A 25,660-nucleotide genomic window follows, 5' to 3' on the forward strand; every position below is an offset into this window, starting at 1 on the left:
GCAAAATTAAACCCCAGTGGGTTGAAGGGGTGCCAAGTCTCTTGTCACCTTGCTTAATTGCTGCAAATTGCGCCAGGGTAAACACACACTGGGATAGTAAGCATGGGCGAATTTTGCAGATTCGCAATCCGTGAAATTGCGTATTTACAGATTCGCAATCCGCAAAATTTGCGAAGTCTCGCAAATTTTGCGGATTTTTTATTTTTGGGATTTTGCTGGTGTTCGTGGGGCGCTTTGCGTGTTCGCGGGGCGCTTTGCGTCTTCGCATGTTTTTTTTTGCCTGGTTCATCACTGTCACCCTTTAGTTTTTTATGCCCTTCTGCCCTCTGTACCACTTGTTTTTGTGCCTTTCTGCCCTCTACCCCACTCTTGTTTGTGCCCTTTTGCCCTCTGCCCCACTGGTTTCTGTGCCCTTCTGCCCTCTGCCTAGCTCATGCCCTCTGTCCCACTTTGTGCCCTTCTGCCCTCAGCCATAAGTCAGCTTCAACAGGAATCACTAATAGATAAAGTAAAGCAGGTGCTCGAGTTGAAGGTCAAATTAAGTTACACAGTCATTAATCACCCCAAACTTTGGGTGATTAATGACTGTGTAACATAATTTGACCTTCAACTCGAGCACCTGCTTTACTTTATCTATTAGTGCTTCCTGTTGAAGCTGACTTTTGTAACTATTTTAGAGGCTCTGGAAGCCTACCGGCGCCATTCTAAAATAGTTATAAAAAGTCAGCTTGAACTTTTGACCCAATACGTTCCGCTCGCGAATTTTGCGGGGAATTCACGAATCTCGCGGATTGCGAACTTACTGAAAATCCGCAAAATCCGCGAGCGGAACGGATATTCCGCCCATGCTTATGGGATAGTGCTCACCCGCCTCCAATCATACGAGTCAGAACACCGGTTGGTGCTGACTCAGATTCGCACAATCACGAGGGGTCTTCTTCGCGACCGGGATCGGCCGCTAACATCCAACACAACCAGCGTCGCAAATTGAAGAAGACCAGCCTGGAAGCTTTGTGCTTTAAACGCGAGGTTTATTTGCAGCATGCTGATGTCAGAAAACATGGGAGAACCACCTCAAATGTTCGTATCACCAGACGCGTTTCGGGAGGAACCAAATCCCTTCTTCTGTGGCGTTTGATGCAATAAGCCGTACTCGCTGCTGTCTTAAATATATGCAAACCCTCAGCCCCTAGGAAAGGGGCGTGGCCGTACCCACGGCCTCTTGGATGTTGTAGTGCAAGAATACTGATCCCAAGTGGGTGCGCGGTTCAGTCACAATACGCAAAATTAAGTCCCAGTGGGTTGAAGGGGTGCCAAGTCTCTTGTCACCTTGCTTTATTGCTGCAGATTGCGCCAGGGTAAACGCACACTGGGATAGTGCTCACCGGCTTCCAATCATACGAGTCAGAACAACGGTTGGGGCTGACTCCGATTCGCTTAATCATGAGGGGTCTTCTTCGCGACCGGTATCGGCCGCTAACATCCAACACAACCAGAGTCCCAAATTGAATAAGACCAGCCTGGAAGCTTTGTACTTTAAACGCTAGGTTTATTTGCAGCATGCTGAAGGCAGAAAACATGGGAGAACCACCTCAAATGTTCGTATCGCCAGACGCGTTTCGGGAGGAACCAACTCCCTTCTTCTGTGGCGTTTGATGCAATAAGCCGAACTCGCTGCTGTCTTAAATATATGCAAACCCTCATCCCCTGGGAAAGGGGATTGGCCGTACCCACAGCCTCTTGGATGTTGTAGTGCAAGAATACTGATCCCAAGTGGGTGCGCGGTTCAGTCACAATACGCAAAATTAAACCCCAGTGGGTTGAAGGGGTGCCAAGTCTCTTCTCACCTTGCTTTATTGCTGCAAATTGCGCCAGGGTAAACACACACTGGGATAGTGCTTACCCGCCTCCAATCATACGAGTCAGAACACAGGTTGGTGCTGACTCCGATTCGCACAATCACGAGGGGTCTTCTTCGCAACCGGGATCAGCCACTAACATCCAACACAACCAGAGTCCCAAATTGAAGAAGACCAGCCTGGAAGCTTTGTACTTTAAACGCGCTGTTTATTTGCAGCATGCTGATGTCAGAAAACATGGGAGAACCACCTCAAATGTTCGTATCACCAGACGCGTTTCTGGAGGAACCAAATCCCTTCTTCTGTGGCGTTTGATGCAATAAGCCGTACTCGCTGCTGTCTTAAATATATGCAAACCCTCAGCCCCTAGGAAAGGGGCGTGGCCGTACCCACGGCCTCTTGGATGTTGTAGTGCAAGAATACTGATCCCAAGTGGGTGTGCGGTTCAGTCACAATACGCAAAATTAAGTCCCAGTGGGTTGAAGGGGTGCCAAGTCTCTTGTCACCTTGCTTTATTGCTGCAAATTGCGCCAGGGTAAACACACACTGGGATAGTGCTCACCCGCCTTCAATCATACGAGTCAGAACACCGGTTGGTGCTGACTCAGATTCGCACAATCACGAGGGGTCTTCTTTGCGACCGTGAACAGCCGCTAACATTCATCACAACCTTACTCCCAAATTGAAGAAGACCAGCCTGGAAGCTTTGTACTTCAAATGCGAGGTTTATTTGCAGCATGCTGATGGCAGAAAACATGGGAGAACCACCTCAAATGTTCGTATCACCAGACGCGTTTCGGGAGGAACCAACTCCCTTCTTCTGTGGGGTTTGATGCAATAAGCCGAACTTGCTGCTGTCTCAAATATATGCAAACCCTCAGATCCTAGGAAAGGGGCGTGGCCGTACCCACGGCCTCTTGGATGTTGTAGTGCAAGAAAACTGATCCCAAGTGGGTGTGCGATTCAGTCACAATACGCAAAATTAAACCCCAGTGGGTTGAAGGGGTGCCAAGTCTCTTGTCACCTCGCTTAATTGCTGCAAATTGCACCAGGGTAAACACACACTGGGATAGTGCTCACCCGCCTCCAATCATACGAGTCAGAACACCGGTTGGTGCTGACTCAGATTCTCACAATCACGAGGGGTCTTCTTCTTGACCGGGATCGGCCGCTAACATCCAACACAACCAAAGTCCCAAATTGAAGAAGACCAGCCTGGAAGCTTTGCACTTTAAACGCGAGATTTATTTGCAGCATGCTGATGGCAGAAAACATGGGAGAACCACCTCAAATGTTCGCATCGCCAGACGCGTTTCGGGAGGAACCAACTCCCTTCTTCTGTGGCGTTTGATGCAATAAGCCGAACTCGCTGCTGTCTTAAATATATGCAAACCCTCAGCCCACGGCCTCTTGGATGTTGTAGTGCAAGAATACTGATCCCAAGTGGGTGCGCGGTTCAGTCACAATACGCAAAATTAAACCCCAATGGGTTAAAGGGGTGCCAAGTCTCTTGTCACCTTGCTTTATTGCTGCAGATTGCGCCAGGGTAAACACACACTGGGATAGTGCTCACCCGCCTCCAATCATACGAGTCAGAACACCGGTTGGTGCTAACTCAGATTCGCACAATCACGAGGGGTCTTCTTCGCGACCGGGATCAGCCACTAACATCCAACACAACCAGAGTCCCAAATTGAAGAAGACCAGCCTGGAAGCTTTGGACTCTAAACGCGAGGTTTATTTGCAGCATGCTGATTTCAGAAAACATGGGAGAACCACCTCAAATGTTCGTATCACCTGACGCGTTTCGGGAGGAACCAAATCCCTTCTTCTGTGGCGTTTGATGCAATAAGCCGTACTCGCTGCTGTATTAAATATATGCAAACCCTCAGCTCCTAGGACAGGGGCGTGGCCGTACCCACGGCCTCTTGGATGTTGTAGTGCAAGAAAACTGATCCCAAGTGGGTGTGGGATTCAGTCACAATACGCAAAATTAAACCCCAGTGGTTTGAAGGGGTGCCAAGTCTCTTCTCACCTTGCCTAATTGCTGCAAATTGCGCCAGGGTAAACACACACTGGGATAGTGCTCACCGCGAACATGTTTTGGATGTTGGGAGTATCTTTATTGTAAGAGAGAAGGAGTTGAGTGTTGTCCGTGTGGGAAACCGGGGTAAACCTGATATTCCTAAGGAGAGCTGCAAGGGGGCGAGGTACACATTGAACAAAGATGGACTCAAACAGGAACACTGTGGCACCCCTTTGGTAACTGAGGTAGTCTTGGATTTGAATGGTCCGAGATTCACTGTTTGGGTCCTATCTTTGAGGAAGTCCTGCAACCAGTCTAGAGCTGAGTTCTGGATGCCAAAGGAACGCAATCTGTTCAGCAGGATCTGGTGTGAGATGGTGTCGAATGCGGCAGACAGGTCAAGCAGTATGAGAATTACTGCTTGACCGGCGCCGCCAGCACTCGAATGTCATCTGTTACATTAACCAGGGCTAGGTCAGTACTATGCCTGGGACGGAATCCTGACTTAGAATGGTCCAGACAGTTGGAAGATTCTATAAAGGCAGAAAGATGAGTGTTAATGTGCTTTTCCAGCAATTTACTATAAAAGGGAAGCAGTGAAATCGGGCGGTAGTTGGTTATAACATTGGGAGACAGTTTAGGATTTTTCCTGATGGGCATAATCTGAGCATCCTTCCATTCTTTAGGCGTTTATCTTCTTTGAGAGAACAGTTAGAAATGGTACAGAGAGGCTCCGCCAGTTCGGCTGCAATTTTTTGGCAGTTTTAGCAGGAATTAGGTCTTTGGGAGAGCCTGATTTGGCCGATTGTAATAGAGATTCAGTATCCTTAATGGTGAGCAAAGGAAATTCTTTTAAAGTGAGCCGTTAAGAGGAATCAGAGGCATGATCAATCATCAAATTATGGCTGGTGTTGGTAATGGAGGATGTTATCTTATTATTAATATCCTCTATTTTTGCGAAAAATGATCAGCTATGTAGTCGCAAAGTAATTGAGTAGGTTTCTCATCAGGGTTGCAGGCTTTGGGGTTGATGAGGGTATTGAGAATGTGAAAAAGGGTTTTAGAGGTGTTGCCTGGTTGCTCAAGTTGGGTGGCTATATGATTTTTCCGTGCATATTTAAATTTTTTATGGTATGTATCTAAGACCGCTTTATACTTCCCCTTTACAATAGGATCTTTAGTTCGGCGTCATTGTCGTTCAAGCCTTTTACATTTGCTTTTCTCTATTCGAAGATCCGATGAGTACCAAGGTGTTTGGATTCGAGTTGAAGCCACGCGGGATTTTTTCTCAGGGATCAGAGCTTCTAATGTGGACTTAATAGTGTCATGAAAGCCCGTCAGACAATTATCAACTGAGTCCGATAAGGATGGGTAGACGGGGTAAATGCTTCACAAAATAGCTTTGGAGATAATTAATGCCATTGTCTGTAGCTCCAAGATATTGGGACTTTTTTAACTATGTATTCGCAAGGGCAGCAAGATCGAGCGAGATTATTGAATGGTCTGACCATGTCAATGAATTCGTAGATTTATAAACTATATCAGGTGAATTAGAGAGGACCTTGTCCAGAGTATAGCCTGCGATATGTGTAGGAGCAGCAATCCTTTTCGTGAGGCCTAGGGCTGACATTTCCCTCAAGAAAATGGCTGCCACTGAGTCACCGAGGTTTTCACTGTGGACATTAAAGTCGCCCAGAAGAAGAAATGTATTAGATGAAATCACATGAGTGGCAATCAAGTCCAAAAGATGTGAAATGGAATTGGAGAGAGGTCCAGGGGGATAGTAGACGAGAGCTCCCTTCCAACTCAACTGTGAGTGGAGATCTAATCTGAATATAGGAATTTCTATACTGTCACTACTGTATTGATCCAATAATAAAGCTTTTATTGGGTCTTTATAAATAATTGCAATCCCACCACCCGCTTTATGTGACCTGTCTAGTTTCAAAATACGGTAGTCATCCGGTAAAGCAGTCGCAATACCTTGGGTGGAAGATGGTTTTATTCATGTTTCTGTCAAAAACCCAATGTCTGGGAGGGATGAGGAAAAGTCCCAGATGTTAGTAGCATGTTTAGGAAGGGAACAAACATTAGCCAGGAAACAGTCCCAATGGGCTTTGAATGAGTTGTTAATATCGACATGGAAGGCGGTATGAGGAACATTAACCAATGGTGGAGATATGCTCTGAAAACCACAGTGAATACATGTTAAAGGGCCTTCAATAGTGAGGGGAAATTGGTAAGTGCAAGGATAGGTACCTTTGCCTACAATAGGAGAGGGGGTGAGATCTCTAATAAGTAACAACTTATGCCTAGAGTAGATGGCCGCTCACCTTAGGGTTTTTTGTTTGACCTATAGAGGGACCAGCAGGGTTCCTGGCTCCTGGCGATGGTCTGGCGTGGACGGTTGCAGACGGGCTTGCCTTTGGCACTCCCGCTGCACGTGTCCGCTGCACGCCCACTGCGCGCGTCTGTTGCGCGTTTCCTGCAGCATCCGTTTTATAGGGCGGAGGTTTAAACACTAGAATGCTCACCTCCTTCCACCGGAAATGAGGAAGAATGGCAGCAGGAAAATAGAAGAGATAGAAAAGAGGCTCCCTCCACAACAATCGAGGAACGCTCGCGGTAGACCAGGGAGTCTGAGATACAGCCCTTGTTAGCCGCAAAAGTGAGTAACATTTTAAAATCAATAAAAACATAGCTAGCGACTTACAGCTCACAAACTGCATGCATGAATCAGAGCAATTATAAAAATAGCACCGCATACAGGTGATAGCGCGTCCGCTGCGCGTTGCCTAATGGGACTGACTGCCAGACGTGCGGAGGTTCCACCGGCCCAATTAGGATGCGCCTGCCATACTGGTGGGAACATGCTGGCCTTTTACCATTGTGAATGGTGCTGCTGGCTACATCACCGTGTGCAATGGTAAAAGAGCATGCACAGCATTTCCATGCACCATGTGGCAGGCACCACACGGTGCCTGTCACTTGGTGGAGGGAACTGCAGAGGGTACCATCAGTACCCCCCAAGTGCACCCCCCACCCCCTGGGGGCCTGCAACGTGCCCCCAAAGACAATCCCCGACAGCCTTTTCATGGCGGCATCGCCACCATGGAAAGGCCTTTAATCACCCACATCATAATATGGCTGGCGGTGCTTGCTAGGCACCACCACCATATTACTGGCCCAGCTCTTCCCGGCTGGCAATCGTAGCGATTGCCGACTGGCAGAAAAGCGGCAGACGGACTTTGCGTCCGTTGCGATTGCCAACACTATAATAATATGGCGGGGAGTATTAAACATTAGGATGGTGTAACGATTGCCAAGCCGGCCCAGCGGTGGTGATCGTTACTCCATCCTAATGAGCCCCTTAGATAGGCAACATCACAGAGAAAAAACAATATTTCTCCTTGTTGTGCCTCTGGGGGGAAGCCATACAATTCTGACTAATTTCCAAGTCTACCAGAATTGATAAATCAGGAAATGCTTCAGAGTACATACATGGATGTGTGGGAAGGCCCACGCGTCAGCCATGTAACACCGCCATCACCCAGAGTAACGCAAAGAAGGGACTTGCATTGCCTTGCATTACTCCAGATTTATCAAGCCACGCACGGAACATGTAGTGGCCTTGCGTGGCTTGGTAAAACTCATTCTAGGTTTTGTACCACCCTGCGACCCCTTGCATTGCCCAAAGGCAATGCAAAACCTTAATAAATCTGGACCAGAGTGGTGAAGCCAACAGTGTTACCAGATTTATATTTCTGCTGATTTATCTAACTATAGATAAGGCAAATGTGTTGCAGATTGCAGCTGGGAACCAGTCATTTTCACAGCAGGTTGGCTGTTGACAGCAGTTTATATTCAGTTCTTTACCGAAGCTCAAATGTGTTTATTTCTTCTCCATAAAATGTCAAATTCATCAGAGGGAACACTAAATAGACAGTACACTGAATGTCAAAGCAACTAACATTTATACGCTGCACTTTCGTCATTTTGTTTGTAGAATATTTGTGTATGTAAATAATTGTAAAATTCTGATTTCCACATGCTAGGAGCTTTGTCTGTCAGAAATAGGATAGAGTAGAATGCGTAATATATGATAATAGTGTTCAGAATAATGCAAAGTATATAAGATTGTGAATCTCCTTTACAAACACCTATGATAAGGGGTGGCTTTCGCGCTGGTGGTGCCCAGTGCAACAATGTTTATTGGCGCCTCCCATCCGTGGTGGATGTGGTGACCACCTCCACCCTGGATTCTCTCACCACCACCTGTTAACAGTGTACCCCAAGTCTCCATGGTCACTTTCTTTCAGATTCATTTAATTAGTTATAGTGCCACTCACACTAGTGTAGGGTCTGAGTCCGAGCACTTTGCATCACACACCTTTTGGAATTCGCTCCTGTTTTCTTTAAAAATGAGCGCAGACCTTCTTAGTTTCAGACATTCTCTCAAAACATGGCTGTTTAATCAGGTTTACTGCTGAGTTTTACTATGTGTTATGTTTCCCTCGATAGCGCCATGAAGCCCTTGGGCGTACCAGCGCTTAACAAATAAATATTAACGTAACATAACATAACATAACATAACACACACATTACACAGAGACAATCAATCAAACATGTGTACATCAGTGTATAGGAAATGTTACATAAGCCAGAGGATTACAAGGAGTGGGAGTGACATGTCATCCAGATTGGCAGACAGTACACTTTTATAGTGCTTGGTCTGGAGAAGCACAAACTAAGGATTGAAAACGGAAAGTCATAGTTGGAGGTTCTTTTTAATAATAAGAATCAATTTCTACCCCAATGAACCCTTTTTGCAACATTAATATATGCTCAAGTCTATAACTTGCAGTATGCATGCAGTTCTTTGATTACAGTTAAGGATTCATTGTTCTATATTAGGATTTTTAATTTATAATGTGCAAGTAACAAAAGGATGTTTCTTAGAAAAGCAGTAACCCTCTGGCCTACCTATTTACATTGTATGCACTTCGTGATCTGTATGGCACACGTTAATTGAAGCAGGCTAACTAATCCAGTGTGGTACCCTATAATGATTCAAAACCTCCACTAGACTAATCTCCAATTGTCTCTCAAAGAAAATGTAGGATGAGTTGGTGTCCCCTGACGGCAAGAACATTGGCATTTGGACATGGAATGTATTAATTATTCTGAATCAAAAAATCAAGGTCTGAGGAATTTTAAATGCTGCAAATAACTGTTTTATTTCAGAATGAAGAATGTTTTCATGAATAAAATGTATATTAAATATATAATTTAATCTAAAATAAAATTACAAACCTGCACTAGTAAATGTGGTTAAACAGTATGGGGGTCATTAGGATGGTGGGCGGATCGCACAACTGGCTCCGCGTTGGTGATCTGCCCGTCATCCCAACTAGATTTACCTCCGCCATATTACTATGGCGGGGAGTATCACGGCGGACTTAAAGTGCGTCTGCCGCTTTTCCGCCAGTCGTCAATCATTACGATTGCCCGCCGGGCAGAGCTGGGGCATAACATGATGGCGGTGCCTAGAAGTCACCGCCATCCATATTATGATTGTGGATTTCACAGGCCTTTCCATGGCGGATTCGCCACCATGGAAAGGTTGGCGCTGAAAGCTTTGGTGGGCCCATTAAAGGCCCCCAGGGAGGGTGGTGGCCTGTGGGGGGTGGTGTGCTGCACTTGGGGGGTAACTATGGTACCCCCTTCATTGCCATGCACAAGGTGGCATGCACTGTGTGGTGCCTGCCACGTTGTGCATGGCAATGCACAACCTGTCTCTTTGGCATTGCGGCGGGTGCTGCTTACAGCCACAATGTCAAAGATGCAGAATGCAACCGCCAGGGTGGTGGACACATCCTAATTGGCAGTGCGGCACCGCCGCTCTGCTAGCGGCCGGTCCCAGCACTGCTAGCGTAAAGTCCGCCCGCCATCCTAATGGGCCCCTATATGTTTAATTAAAGTATTTTTATATTTAAAAAAAATAATCCACAAGTATATTTTTAGTAAATATTGTGGTTAATTTGTTCACCATTAATTGTTAAATGTATATCTCATTACATTTAGAGTTCATTAGTTGTTTTAACATTAATTTCTATGTTGTGGTATATTCACTGACTCCATTATTTTCTTAGAAAGTATAGCAGTAACAGTGGTTTGGCAAGTGTGGTGCTTGATTTACTCCAAGGCTGGGCTGGACTACATTTAAGTCTGTTTAGACACTATTCGGACTGTATTGGAGATATACCTTGTGAATTGCAATGCTCTTACTTATAGATGGCCTTGTGTTTTTTACTAGGATGTCCCTCGTAATCTCTCCTTAATCTTCCTTTAATCCCATCCATTTTTGTCAGTTCTTCTTCATTTTCCAAGCACACTCCTGGTCCCTCCCACACTTACCACAAAATCATACAAGGAAGTGTGAGGAGATATTTGCCACCATGACGGAGATCTCTTCACAGAAAATAAAAGGAAAGGAGGAGGTGGAGATCTTTACCGGTGTGTTGGTAAATTGTGTTTTCTAGTAAATACATAGTACTACATGAGTACTACTTTAAGCGCTTCTGTTGACTTAGGGCCAGATTCTGATGTCGGTCGAAGAGCCCTATGACCGGCTCGGTCCCGTAGAGCTTTCTGAGCGACCCATGCTACATGGCTCCGATGCCGTCCAGCGCTGACGAAGTCGGGTCGCTCGGAGTCCCATTAAAGTTAACTTTTCGTTTTTTTTTTACAAAATTAATAATTCTTTGATTTGATTGATTTTTTTTGCTCTTAGTGCACATTCCTTTAGAATTGGTCAACTATTATATAGACCTCTGACCTTAACATTCCCCGATGTGTTTTGTTATTTGCCCACCTCCCTTCTAAGCTTTCATTTACCCTCTGAAGAAAGTGTCCATTTCCTTTAATGTTGCCTACTCCTAAGGACAGTTTGGGCCAAATTACAAGTTTGATGGTTCAACCGTGGGAGAACCGCATCCACCTCCTCCACGCCCCAGCTATGCCGGTAGTCGACCTTCTGCTGTATAACGAGTTCATTAGACAAAAAAATCATATTGCTGACCCGATGGTGCATGAAGCGGTCCCTTGGAGGTAAACATAGCTGGCTTATTCATGGCAGTCATGGCCAAGTTTGAGAGTCAGTTGCCGAATGTATAATAAATACAAACTGTGATTGGCAGCCCACGGTGGTCCACAATAGATGGCAGTTAGCCAAAGGCGGTCAACCGATGTGATACGTGCCAATAAAAACGACAAAAAACTGACCATTGTCAAGTTTGATGGAGGGCACACCTAATGTGAATTGGCATGTGGACACGTCTGTATTTCAAACTATAAAACCCACCCCATTCTTGACCACAATTCCTTGTTAGTACCCTGAAAACCAGCAGTAGCCTAGCGACTAGATCACCAGATAGCTCCACACTTATAATACCACATCATTGACCCCCACCCACCCTTTCATGTAACAATTGATTTGCCAATGTAACCCTGTTCACAGTCTACAAACTTAACGTAACAATACATCATTTTTTAATTTTCATTTCCCAAATCCACATGGCACCCAAAAAAACTGCATTTAGTGAGAATGCGTTGAAATTTATGGTGGAGGAGATTATTAGAGAACAGACCCAATTTTTTGGGGCTGAAGTCCAGCACACTCCTCACACTAGAAAAGTAGAAATGTGGGAAAGGATAGTCAAAAGGGTTTATGCTGTTGGGCACACCCCACGCTCACAGACCAACATTAGGAAGAGTCAGAACGAACACCAGAAGAAGGTGCATACTAAATGCAGCGACCTTTAACAGGAGGATTGTAGGACAGAAGGTGGCCCTCCCAGCTTCTAGTGAAAACTCATGCCTAGGAGGAGAAAGTCTTGTCCATCCTGCACATTGAGGGTTTGGAAGGAATACAGGGTGATTTAGACTCACTTGAGATACATATCAGGAACTGGCATAATATCACAATGGCATGTGTGTTTGCACCTCTGTAGTTGTTATCATCTTGCACATCAATTTACTTAGCATGCTTCATTTACAGAGATGTCCGTTTGTTTGTCGATATCAGTACTGGTGCATATGACACGACACAATAAGCAAATACTACTCTGTTAAAGTTTTTTTATGCTATCTGTAAGTGCAGCATCATCCAAGAAAATACTACAGCACCCATGACATGTGCAAACATGTAAATGTATGGTCTGTCCCAATGTCATATTGTCAACAGCTAGGGTGTACCTAGCATTCAGCAAATGTTGATAAACTATCAGCCTAGCAAACACAACTACAATGAGTGCTAGTCACACCTACTACAAATACCACGCAACACCCTTTAACTGACCACTAACTTGTCTGCCATCCCAACAGTGAGCCAGATGATTCAAGCAGCATAATTCCCAGGTGTCGAGAATGTCATGATGAAAGACTTAAACTCCCATGAGGCCCAGTCACTACTACTACAAGTACCATGCCAAACCCCTTACCCCACCATTAACCAGTCTGAAATCCCAACACTGAGCCTGAAGATTCTAGCAGTGTAACATATCTCAGGCCTGGAGAATGTCACGATGAAATTAATACAACTCCCATGAGACCCAGTCACTACCACTGCTATCAACATGCTACACTCCTTACCCCACCGCCAACCAGTCTGCAATCCCAACAATGAGTCAGGCATTTCTAGCAGTGTAACAAATCCCAGGTCTTGAGAATGTCAAAATGAAATCACCACAACTCCCATGAGGCCCAGTCACTACTACTACTATCAACATGCCACACCCCTTACCCCCACTAACCAGTCTACAATCTCAACAGTGAGCCAGACAAATCTAGCAGCATAACACATTCTAGTCTTGAGAATATCAGGTTGAAATTGCCACAACTCTTATGATGTCCAGTCACAACAACTACTATCAACATGCCACACCCCTTGTCCCACCACTAACCAGTCTGCAATCCCAACACTGAGCCAGGTGATTCTAGCAGTGTAACAAATCCCAGGTCTCAAGAATGTCACGATGAATTTGCCACAACTCCCATGAGGCCCAGTCACTATTACTACTATCAACATACCACACCCCTAACCCCACCAGTAACCAGTCTGCAATCTAAAAACTGAGTCAGACGAATCTAGCAGCATAACAAATATCAGGTCTCGAAAATGTTATGATGAAATCACTACAAGTCCCATGAGGCCCAGTCACTACTAGTACTACCAACATGCCACACCCCCCTTACAACCAAGACAACATGTCTGCAACCCTAATACTAAAGCACTCCAAATATGAAATTGGGGAGGTACAGCTACATTTCAAACTAACCAAACATCAGATCAGTTTGGTTGATGTTCCCCAAAAGTCATGATGTTGTCACTCAATAGCAAACTGCCAATTACATTCAAAATCAGTCTCCCATGAAAGATGCACAGGAAAAAAAACAATGCAATGCAACCAAGTTGCAACAATGCCATATCAAATTGCTCAATACACATCACATGACTAGACTGTGTGTGTAGCTCAGTGTCAAATCTCACACCTCTAGGCCTAACCAAAAAAACTGTAAACCAAACATCCCATGAGTTTGGCAATTCTAATACATAGATCTGTTGCATCTAAATGAGCGCATATATGTAATGAACTAAACACTGATGTTTTCTTTCAAACAAGGGGCAACACAGATTCTGACACTGTGTTTTATGTCTCAACAGGTGAACCCAGTACTGTGGCATTGCAGAGGAGAGGCCGACAACACAACCATGTCACTCCACAGCCCATGAAGATGGCCAAGAATTAGTCCTCATTAAGGACCGTGCCCCTGAAGTGGTAGATGTGGATGACCTGCCTGGAACATCTCAGCAGGCTGGTGAGATGTCAACAGTTGGGCTCCACCACATCTGAGACAACACCAAATACAGCTGTCCCCACAACCAGTGCACTTGGCACAGGTAGTAATATCCCCTGCTCTCCAGCCCTGGCTTCACCTATGGCCCACACCACCCAGTCATCCCGGTTCCAGAGGGAGGGTGCAGCCTTTGTCTAGGGCATGGTTCAGCATCTTGGTGGGAGGAATGTGGCCACCTAGAGGGAGTCCACTGAAGTGCCGGCAACCAACCAGGCTGCCCTCCCACAAAATCTGGGTCCTTACCTGCACTCCCAAAGTGTCTTGGGACAGGTAGTATTGAAAGTCAGGGAAATGGAAGAGTTGAAGGAAACATCTTTCCAGGGGGTTGCTGGGATCTGGGAAGAGGTGGCTAGCATCCACACATTGGTAGCGGCCCTAAGCACTGAGATGGCCTGTGTCTGTCAGGAATTATCTGTGGTTGGCTGGCCTCAGGACCGAGGTGGCCTCCTTAGTGGGTGTTTTGCAGGAGATTAACACAACCATCTGCAGGGATTACCCATCTAGCACAACCCCTTCCTGTGGGCTCAGTGCCTCTCAGCTATTGACCTCTGCAGCAACCACAGGGAGGGAGGCCTTGGCAGAGGTTGACACACTTGTAAGCACCCTTGACTCTGCAGCTCCTGATCCCCCAAGACTAAGACCATCTTCAGAAAGTCACCTTGCCCTTGATGTTGTTCTGTGTGTGCCACACATCCATTTTATCAGCTGTCCCTGCCCTCTTTTCACTATATAGTTTGAGCAGTAGCTAGGCATTGGACTTCAGAAAAAGTTGACTCTATTCTAAATAATACCACTTGTGCACCTGGATTCTTTATCACTCAAGGTTTGATTTGAGCACTTTCTCACGTCATATGTTGTCCCTCAGTTTTGTTGTTACTTGTAAATAAAAACTGTTGTCACCAAATATTTGGCACATGTTATCAATACCACTACTGACATTGTAGTTTAAGGAACCTGTTCAAAAATGGGATGTTGTTAATGTGGTCTACCTGAAGAATGCATATGTTGCCTGTATAATTTAGGTGTAATACTTGCTTACTGTCAATTCACAACATGACATACAGACAAGTGTCTTAGACCAGAATTTATTTATTCCACCTTAAACATCACAGGCTGACACGATGTACTCTTCCAAATACTGTAATTCCATTCTTGGTTATACCAGGTCAATGTCAACATCAGCACTTTCTGATTCACACATCATGTCGGGAATGGAAACATAAGTCACTTTTTCACACTATGGCCAATTCTAAAATTGGCATGCTAAAATAGATATGCCCACTACAGTTACCACACATATTAAAAAATACAACTAGTTTATCTATACACACACATATGCCACAGTTTTCTGACCACAGGGTATTCTCAGTCCATGGTTGCATGTATCTGGTGAACTTACCACAGATATATGTTGGTCATGTGTACCAAACCTCTAGATACCACTTTGAGGAAACACAGCAACAGCAGCATCCAGGTCATGTTCAATGAGTAAATTGACAACATGAAGGTAGGATGACATTTCTTGGGCACAACACAATGATATTTAGGGTCACATGAAAGCAAACAGATAGGCTAAGTATTAATGAAACAAGCAACAAGCTCTAAGGAAGTGTGGTACCTACCATCCAATCGTTGTGCAACCTCTCTTTTGGCTTTTTATACTCACACTCCATGACAAACATTTCCAGGATTTTTCCATGTTCACTTCGTACAGATGAACAGCAACACATATCTCCAGAAGTCACAACTCTGAAATTTCCAACTGAAGATGACATGGTGAAGATATTTAAAACAGACCAACACAGTGAGAGTAGATGTGTAATGATGCGCATGACTCATACAAAAGTGTGTACAAGCAAACCTTCCAGACAAACTGGATGTATACCTATGCATTACATTAATGTATATGTTGTTAACATACAACATTCCTAAGTTGGTCAAGAACAACTCTCGCAGGCTGACTACATTTTCTCCATAGAAAGAACTTGTCTACATTGGACAGATTGTATGTCCATCACTTCTCACAAAATCCTTACCATCAGGAAAAGTATGTCAGGTTTTGATCCTGATGCAACTTAATTCCTTCACCACCACTACTATCATCATCTTCATTTGGAATTTCACAGTCCCCACCCAATGGGTCTGCAGGCCCTGCATTCTCTGTGATGTAAGAGATGTTCCATCACAGTGCAATCTTGTGAAGGATGCAGCAGGCCATGGTCATCTGACACACCTTCCTGCGTGAGTAAAGGAGGGCTTTCCCAGTCTTGTCCGGGCAACGGATTCTGGGTTTTAGGTGCCAAAATACCCACTCCACAGGCCGTTGTGTCCTGCCATGGGTATTATTGAATTGGACTTTCCCTGCCATTTTAGGAAGTCTCAGTGGGGCTAACAACCATGGCCAGTTGGGGTAATCGGAGTCTCCTAGAAGGACAGCATGTAAGTACACACAATCACACTATACTGCTTCACTTCTAACATATCAATGCTCTCATATGACACACTGACCTTCAAGCCAGGCCCTCACCGGCAGGAGTTGTGACATCTTCTGTGGTATTTTGCTGTTCCAAAGTACAAAGGCATCATGTGCTGATCCTGGAAAACTGGTACAGATGTGGGAGATGTACACATCCACAAGACAGACAACTTGTACGTTGATGGAATGGTAGTGTTTATGTTTCCTGTATACCTGCTCTCTTGCACTTGATGTTAATAAGACTATATCAGTACCCTCAATTGATCCAATGTCATTTGACATATAACCCAACCCAAAGAAATCCGCCTTCACTCTGGCCAAATCCTCATGTTTGTGGAACTTGATGCAGCTGCCTATGTGTTTCAACAAGCTGCAAGCACCTCTGTGAGGACACGACTGAAGAACGCTTGTGACATTCCACCTGCTGTGGCAACCGTGAATTGAAACAAGCCTGCAGCCACAAAATGCAACACAGACAACACCTATACAAGTAGCATAAGAATGAGAGGATTGTGAAGATGGGGTTCGAGGTCTGAGCCCAACTGACGACTCAGATGCAGGATTGTTAGACAATCCAATCGGATTTTTTGTATAATGTACCTGTTCTGCATGTTCTGTAGGTCTGGGAATGCACGGAACAGTGGTGGCTGACATATCCTTCCTCTTTCAGCGTACCTACATGTGAAGTAAAATTAACATCAGATTCTCATTCAATCTAATAACTTACATATATGTCATCTGTGTGTGCAAAGTCATGGTTCGTATCAGTCAACCATCAGTTGTAAATATACCTGTACCACCATGATCGTACAATCTCACTAGTCGAAAAAATACAGCTGACATGTACAGGGCTGTGACATTATTGGGCACAACATAATGACTTATAGTGGGAATGTCACCACTCTGGCTTAGCAAACACATGTTTGTTCAACCAACGTTCCACCTCAAACACAGACCACAATCTTTACATGTGGACATAAATTCAATTCACTGACAATTTGATGCACATGAAATGGCACGAAATTACAGCAAAATCATATTCTATTACTGGTCAGTTGCCTGGGGTGTTGGTTGTGCAGTTTTAGTTTGTCAACTACAGTCTCAGTCGATGTGAACATGTAATTTGGAAAAACGTTGCTCACGAACACTAGCATGGCACGTGCCTGATCTCGTAAATAGGACTAATACAGCCTTTACCGCTGGCAGTAGCTGGCTGCGTCTTTGGCAGGTGTTTCCATGGCACTCTCTGCCATTGGCCAATGTTGGGGAACGGAACTGTGCCGGTAAACTGGCTGTGTGTGTACACGATCATGTCTGTACTAGTACGCCACAGTTCACTTGCCAACTGTCACTGCTACCATCAACACCTCCTTGTTGAAAGCTGCTTTGTGACAACTCTGGGAGCTAACACGCCAGGTCATGCAGGTCGAGGGACCCTGCCTTTACCATTGAAGAGCTGGAGACCCTAGTGGGAGAGGTTCCAGCCCTGCATATCTAGCTCTATGGCTCAACCAGAGCAGCAGGTAAGACATGGCATATGTATTTAGGATTTTAATGTCTCCATCTGAACATGTCCATTCTCGACTGTCTGATTATCAGCTCCACTGTATATGCACACCTATTCTTGGATCAAACTGTATGACACTCTTAGAGGCGGATGATCAGTGGATGATGTTGTGATGTATAGTCAAATGATGAACTGTCAAACAGCATGTTGAAATCACTATGTATCCCACATCTGTGGCATGCGCAATCAACTGCATTCATACGTTTAGTCCAATAATGTGAACATCATATAGGAACAAGGGAATAATAGCTATGGAATGGCTATGTTGCTACCTATTCCCAAATGAGCAGAATGTAAGGTGTAGGAGTTGCTTGAATGCAGGCAACTTTATGTGACTCCTAATATCCCTGCACATCTCAGTTGGTTCCAATATATTGTCTGGCTTTGAAGGAATGACAATTACCTGTACACTGAGCAACATTACCATGTAGTCATATTTAGCACCATAATGAAATGTACAATTACTCATTCACTACTTGGACAGATTCAGCTGATGTAGGATCAATACACTAACTTTTCAAACAGAAAGTCATATTTCAGATTCTGAGCTACTCTGGTCCAACATGTACCTCAGGTATATGTGACCACGTACTGCCAAACAGTGTACTCACACACAACATCTGCAGCTCCAAATATATCTCAGCATATACACAAATCAGCTGAAAACTAAGAGGAGCCACAGTGTACAGTGTACAGTGTACTGCCCACTTATACACATTACCATTGTGTTACACTGCCAGGGACAGGAGCCGCAAAACTACAAGTATTACATTTCTGTAAGTAATCAAAGTACTGCCTACCTGGGTGGCATTCATAGTTGGATGTACACCCTACAGGAACCGTTCCAGGCTCTGGCCTCCTCATTAACGGTAGCCTTACAACCACCCCAGTTTTTCTTTACACATCCTTCCTCTGCCTTATCCCCATCAAAATACCCAATTTCTCTGCCTGCCCAAAGTACACACGCACCTGTGTATTCACCCACACAAACATCCACATTTATTTATTTATGTAATTTATTGAGCGCGGCGAATACCCGTGGGCGTCTCGGCGCTATGATTCCATTAATTCCCTCATCGCTCATAGCAGGCTGTATTGGACTACTGATCGAATAACCAGGTTTTTAATAGTTTTCGAAATTGCATAAGTGAAGGAGAGGTCTTGATGCAGAGTGGCAAGGAATTCCAAAGCTTTGAAGCCGCAACCAGGAAGCGACGGTCTCCCCAAGATACTGCCTTGGATCGAGGGACCACTAGATGGTTCAGAGTGGTTGATCGAAGCAGTCTGGTTGGTTTATAGGGTGTCAGCTTTGCCTTAAAAAATTGGGGAGCCTGGTCATGTAATGCTTTGTAAACTATGCATAAAGATTTAAATTTTATTCGGTTGCGGATCGTTAGCCAATGATAGTTTTTAAGGGTGTCAGATACTGAGGAAAATTTAGGTGTTCCTGAGAGGAGCCGTGCTGCAGCATTCTGCAATGACTGAAGCTTGTTGATTATCCTGGTTTGGGCATTTAAAAATAGCCCGTTGCAGTAGTCAAGGGAAGTTAACACTAATGAACTGATTAGTGTTTTTGCAGCAGTAACTGGAAGAAATGGGAGAATTTTCCTAATCAGCCTTAATTTATGGTGGACTGTTGCCGCTACCTTATTTGCATGTGCCATGAAATTTAAGTCCACATCGAAAGTTACTCCTAGGTTCCTAACCTTGAGTGCTGGCTTCGGAGGCTCACCCATTCCCGGTGGCCACCAAGTTGATGACCAGTCTGGTCTGAGGGGTCCGAAAATTAGCACTTCCGTCTTATCGGAATTTAGCTTAAGACAGTTAGATGCCATCCACTCGCTGATTGCGAGCATTCCGCGCCGAAATCGGTCAGCCACCTCTGGTCCATTATCTTTAATACCCAAAACCAGCTGGGTATCATCTGCATAGGAGGTTACGCTCATCCCATATGCCTTGATGACATTGGCAAGGTCCGACACATAGATGTTAAAAAGTGTCGGACTTAGGGATGAGCCTTGAGGAACCCCACATGGTAATGACAGATTGATAGATTGATAAGGGCCAATGGTGACTGCCTGTGATCTATCGGCTAGGAATGAGGCAATCAATTTGCTCGCCGATTGGTGGATGCCCATCTTTTCGACACGGTCGATAAGAGTGTTGTGGTCGACCGTGTCGAAAGCCGCCGACAGATCCAGCATGACCAGGACAGCTGTCCCACCGAGATCTCGGATGGTCCTTATGTCATCCGCAGCCTTGATTAAGGCGGTTTCGGTGCCATGGTGTCTTCGGAAGCCGAATTGTGAGTCATCCAGTAGGTGGTGTGTCTCGATGTACTCAACCAGCTGTTGATTCATGGCCTTTTCGACCACTTTGGCTAAGAAAGGTAGGCTTGCGATTGGTCTATAGTTCTTTGGGTCGGTCTTGTCCAAGCTAGCTTTCTTCAACAGAGGCTTCACAATCGTGTTTTTTAAGGAATCGGGGAAGATTCCGGAGCCTAGAATGGTGTTACAGACTGAAGTGATCATCGGGATGAGAGTATTCATCACTGGTGGGAGAACCGAGAATGGACACGGATCTAATATGGATCCAGTCTTAATAGAAGAGACTATTTTTTTAGTTTGGTCCATGGTCAGTGCAACACACACACAATGGCACCACCCACCTTCACACAGTTGTAGGGTTGCACAAGGAAGAGATACAAATAGAACAAGCATTTGCAATGCAATAGGTCTCGCATTAGCAAAGTTTGAAGTTCTTGGTATTGTAAATGGTATTGGTTTTTATCTATTTGTTTTTAAAATCATCTGTGGTGCATTATTTATTATAGTTTTATGTAGCACTATGTTCTGACGTTGCATTAGGGGCGTATTTACACATTCTGTGCTGCTTGACTCCTGCAGAATAGGAGCATCAGCTGAGAGGCCACTATTTGAATGGGCCCAATAACAAAGCTGTATTTAACTGCCTTGAGGACACCTCTCTTTGGAGGGTTGAGGCTAAGTACTGTAACATTTCCCACATCTCCATGATAGTCATTTTCCTGACGGTGGGACGACGGCGCGCAACCAGCCCTGCTAGGGTTCAAAGTCACAATCTGCAGCCTGTGAGGACCTTTCTCCAACAGATGTGTAAACCCGCTGAGTTACCTCCTACCACCATCATCCACTCTGGCAGAAGTTACGTGGGGCAAGCTGGGCTATAGCACACACACGAGGTACGATGACCTTGAGGCGCTTTCAGGCAAAGTACAAAAAGTCCCATCTTGAAAGAGTGAGAGATGTTAAAGCAAGTCAAGGGTCCATGATAGCGCTAAGATGCGGTGTACATCTGACTGATGAGGCAAGCTAGTCCAGATGCATTAGGGGCGAATTTACACATTCCATGCTGCTTGACTCCCGCTGAATAGGAGCATCAGCTCAGAGGCCACTATTTGAATGTGCATAATAACAAAGCTATATTTGAATGCCTTCAGGACACCTCTATTTGGAGGGTTACAGCTAAGTACTGTAACAATTCCCGCATCTCAATGATAGATGATTGAAGCATAACACTATTGAATGTTTCCCTGATAGCCTTTTTGTTGATCAATTTTACAATGGTCGTTTTGGGAGGCTCAAAAACGATTTCAGTATTTTCACTCCCGATACACCCTCTTGGTCCACCAGCTTATATAAGTCCCTTAACGTCACCTCCTCCTCCTCTATCCCTCATGGGAAACAACTAAAAATGTCCCCCACTGTGTGTTTCAACGGCTCCTTCACTATCTCACTCTATAACAATGGTACTGTCATGATCCAAGGCAAAGACACCTGTCTCTCTCTCTTTGACCACCTCCTCCCCTCCCTACTCCCCTCCTCTGTGCCCGGGTTATCCCCCGACTCTTCATCAAGCTCCACCCATTACTCCCTTTCTCCTCCCCTGACCCCCTACACTCCAATAGACTGCACCCTTGAGAAGCACAGGTCGGCCCTCTTCTCTCCCCTCCCCAGTGCCCTCCTCTCCCATTCCTCCCCCTCACAGTATGCCCCCCTTCATCACTTCAGCCTTACCTCTAGTTAATACGCTCCTCATCCAATCTGCACCGACCCAGTACTCCAATCTCATCTCCTCCTCCCTATTCCTACCTGCCATCCCCCTTTTTAGTCCACCTCTCCTCCAAACTTCTCCCCTAGTTAACTTTCCTTACACTCCCTTTTTTCCTCCCTCTCCCCCTCTTCTCTACCCCTTCTCCCCTCGCTATTTACCCCGATTTTTCCACAAACCCATTGCATCTCTCTCCTTCCCCCCACTCCTCAAGCAATGCTGTGCTACCCCCTTTCCCCCCTTGGTAACCCTTTCCATTTCCCTCCCTCTGGCCCAGCAGAGCCACTTCCTTTCTTCAACTTCCCTATCTTCCAACCCTCTTCACTCTGCCAGATGCTGGTTCCCTCACAGCCACCTCTCCTAGCTGACAGGACCTCTCCAACCACCTGCCCTCTTTTCCTCCCAAACCTCCTTCATTCCTATGACTCCACACAGTCCTCCCCTCTCCTTCTGCACCACCGCCTTGATCCGCACCCATCTTCCCCTAATTATGTCCTTAATTCCTTTCCTTCTTCAAACGTCAACAAAGACAATTCTCCCTTCTGATACACCAACTCCGCTCTCAACCTCCACCTTCCCCCACCTATGAACCCTATACCCCAACTCTCCTCCTGTCCCCCCAACCTCTCCCTGCCTTCCACCGCCAATTTTAACCCCTCCTGTTTCCATCGAGCCACCCAACCTTCCATGCTCTGTCCTACTCTCTCTGGAAAATAAGCTAGGCTCTTCTATCACCTCCATCTCCCAGCTTGTAGCTACTATTTCAATTTTAAGCTCCAAAATTTCCACTTTTCCATACACCTCAACTCCTTTGGAAAACTCTCACTTTCCCATGAGATGCTTTTCGCCTCCTCATGTGGTAAATAAATAATTAATTACCTGATCTATTTTTTACTATAATCAATAAACGGTTAGCTCAATAAATAAGAGTCAAGATACGAGGTAGCTAGAGTTTGACAGGCTTTAATTAAGCATAAAAGGACAGGAACAGGACAGCCTGTACGGGAATAGGATGGCAGGGGATGACAGGGGGCCCGACAGCTGCCGGGCAGGATCTGGGAATGGTGCGCACAACTTTTAATAACAGAACATCAGTATATATAGTTAAACAAAATACATTGTATTCAATACAGTAGGCGTAGCAGTAGGCGGAGTTTGTAGCAGTCGCGAAAGATAAGGCATAAAGTGGGTGTAACAAGAGGTGTGTACAGGGCGTATACATAGACATGTGATGTAAACGTAACAGAATATGTCATAAACGGGGCGGAAACATGGAGGGGGCTACCTGAGCAGCTGGGACCTCTAACCTAGTGGTGCGCGCAAACTGGCAATGACGTGTTACTAGGGAGAACTGGGGGCTATGACTTCTGCGCTAGAAGAGGAGACTAAAGTCTGGAGTGTCAGAGCGACATGTACCTAGGCATATCTAGTATCTAGTGTTTAGAGAACATGTTGATAGAATCCAAAAGTTATCAGGGCAAAGGCTAACAGACTCTAAGACTGGTGCATGCAGAATTCTATATGTAGTGTGTGTGCGAGGAATATTCTATGAATATTAATACAGTATTTCTCTTACATGGAGACATAAAGGCTAGACCATGACGGAAACTATTGATGCGATTCAGTAGCTCAGGAATGCAGAGAAGGAGGGCTGGACTGATAACTAGAATCATAACATACTCTTGGCAGACTAGGAGGCAGAGCCAGGCCGAGCCGGGCACTGAGAGGCATAAAAGTAAGCTAAGGGTCAGGGATACAGGTGGGGGCTGTATCGCTCCTCGGAGAGGGTTCAGGAAACAGGAGCTGAATCTGAGTCCGGGCCCTTTTGAGGCCTAGAAACGGGGATAATTCAATGAATTAACGTGCACACTGTAAAACGTGGCAACGTAGCTTTACATAGGCCTGATATTCGTTATATTCACGAAGACTGGAAACTGGCATACTAGAGATGGACACAACTGTAATTGCGTCTTTAATCGATCATAGGGGAATACATGCATATCGATCATGCACATATAACATAACATGGGGAACACGTAGGCACATACAACATGGCAAAATTTACTTTTCCACATTCCCTCCTTGTGCCCTACGTTTCCATCAGGAAACATCTATATTCATGATACCATCTATCATTTCATACAGCATCATTTGCTCGTCTCGAATTGTCTTGGAACGGGACTTAGGACTAGGAATACAAGAGGTAGCACAAATGCCGCAAATCGCAGGGCCACATTGTATACAGAGGCAGCAACTGAATATGATCATTACTGCAATACCTAGGAATGACAATACTTTCCATCCCCAGGCAGATATGATACTCCAGAGCCAACCGGACCATGTCCAGGTGCCTGGATTCTGGTGTAACTGATGGGCAATTTTATGAAGTCTGGTTATAGCTGAATAAACAGACGGCGCGTTATTAGGAATGAAAATGCAGCAACTAGATCCGATGACTCTACATGCTCCTCCTCTATCGGCCAGTATGACATCAAGAACAAGACGATTTTGGAGCACGACAAATCTCATAGCAGATTGCTCTTCGGTTAAGTTACCTAGAGCAGAAGTAGTCTCATTCACTACTGCTTCAAGGGTTCTGGTTAATCTACGTATTAACTTACTATTCTGGACAGGTCCTATAAAGAAGAAAAAACCTTTATTGAAATCTGTATACTGTTCTAGAGCAGTTTCAGTTTGATCGACAATTGGGGACTCGATCTCCCTTCTATGTTTGACGTGTACTAGATGTGTGTTTCTGTGATAATCAGATGGGGCTAGAAAAACTGGTGGCAGTAGGAAGGCAATGTAACATGTTCCATCCCAATCGAGGGGCAGACGAACATATGCGGTCTGACCACAAACAAAATAAGAATGACGTGAAGCTTTGAAAATAGATTTCCCACTGTCACTATACTCGACAGTAGTAATACAATCACTATGTCCTACATGTGCGGAACCATTCTTTCGGACACATAATTCGCCTTTGACTGGTAGTACTGAAATAGCAGGTAAGTCTGGAGTAGTATCAGACTGAACATTCAGGACCATAAAATTCGAAGAATAATTACCTAAATTGTAAACTTCATTTTCTAGATCTAACCCTGTTCTATGGGAGAGACCTTGCTTGTCTGGAAAACATGTTCTATTCAGAAGGGACATATCATTGGAAGATGACGTTAACGTGGACCAGGCTCCACACGAACCATTATGTGAAAACGGATAAGGAAAGAGTGGCAGAACTCCCTTCGGTGTCTGGAAAGGGGGGAGTCGACCACACACCCAACAATTAGTAGCATTGCTGGTCTGGTGTGAATAGTGTAACATTCTGATAAATGTATTATTACGCATAGCGAGACGATAGGATAGCTCGTGAGGAGGCAGATCACTAAATGTGTGCTCTACTGTAGCATTAGAAAACATATTTACATGTGAACGTGGAAAACATAAATGCAATGCATAACTTGTGCAGGTAACCATAAGACTTAGAAACAATATAAAACTTAGAAAAACGATACATCTGATAGAGTTTTGACTAACTCTCTCACTATGGGGGTCTATCTCATACATGTCAGAAACCTGTCTAACCGTTTCACCCGAGGGGGACTTAGACAATTAAACTGGCTGACTTATTTTACTAGACCGGAGTTTTAACTTATACTCCTGCTGCGGAGTTTTCTCTAACCGAGGAACTTTTAGTTCGGGATTTAGATCAATGTCTGGTTTTA

Source organism: Lissotriton helveticus, chromosome 8 (assembly GCF_964261635.1).
Source record: "Lissotriton helveticus chromosome 8, aLisHel1.1, whole genome shotgun sequence".
In the NCBI taxonomy this organism is placed as follows: Eukaryota; Metazoa; Chordata; class Amphibia; order Caudata; family Salamandridae; genus Lissotriton; species Lissotriton helveticus.